A 790-nucleotide genomic window follows, 5' to 3' on the forward strand; every position below is an offset into this window, starting at 1 on the left:
CTGAAGGTCTATGAAGGATTTTGTTATCCTGAATTGGCACCAGTCTGGTGAGAAATGGTAGTGAGAGAAGGTTCTAAGGAAAGATAGAATAAAATAGAAGCCTTTATTTGTCACTTATACATTACAGCACAGTGAAATTCTGTCTTCACATATCCCAAACTCGGAAGTTGGGGTCAGTGCACAGGGTCAGCCATGATACAGCACCTCTGGTGCTTGAACCTTGATCATCCAATCAACAAGCCAGAGCCTTAACCACTTGAGCCACCTCTGCCCTAAGGTGGGGGGTGCACCCTTCCCGGAGGTACTGCAATGCTGGGGTGGAGAGAGCAAGTGGTCAGAGCAAGCCCTAGTTCCATATCCATTTTCCAAAAATCCATTAAATATATGGCAAGAACAGATACACTTGATCTTAGAGAAGCAGACGGCTGAATGATGGTGGTATTTATTACAAATACTGCATCTTTTAGCACTATGACTTTGTGTTTACATGCACAGGAATGTATCTAGGTGATTCTCACAAATCCACACAGAAAGGCCCCTGCCTGTTCGAGCCCGGGATATAAACCCAGGACCTTCTTACTGTGAGGCAACAGGTCTAACCACTAAGCCACAGTGCGTCCCCATAGTTACATACTTAACTTATCTTATGAGTACATACTGCTTTAGGCGAGTGACAGACAATTAATTTTGTTTAGCCTTTGCTAGTGGACCCAGACTCACTCTTTATCCTTGTGGAATTTCCAATGAAAAGAAGTTGCCCAGGTTTAATAAACATAATCAAATCTAACGA

At 43.2% G+C, this 790-nt stretch overlaps 1 pseudogene; it reads right to left on the reverse strand.

Annotated features, from left to right (window-relative positions):
• Positions 1 to 279: 279 nt before the first annotated feature.
• Positions 280 to 422, reverse strand: LOC131360980 (U2 spliceosomal RNA; annotated as a pseudogene).
• Between the last annotated feature and the right edge of the window lie 368 nt (positions 423 to 790).

The sequence above is a fragment of the Hemibagrus wyckioides genome, linkage group LG10 (genome assembly GCF_019097595.1).
Source record: "Hemibagrus wyckioides isolate EC202008001 linkage group LG10, SWU_Hwy_1.0, whole genome shotgun sequence".
Taxonomy (NCBI): Eukaryota; Metazoa; Chordata; class Actinopteri; order Siluriformes; family Bagridae; genus Hemibagrus; species Hemibagrus wyckioides.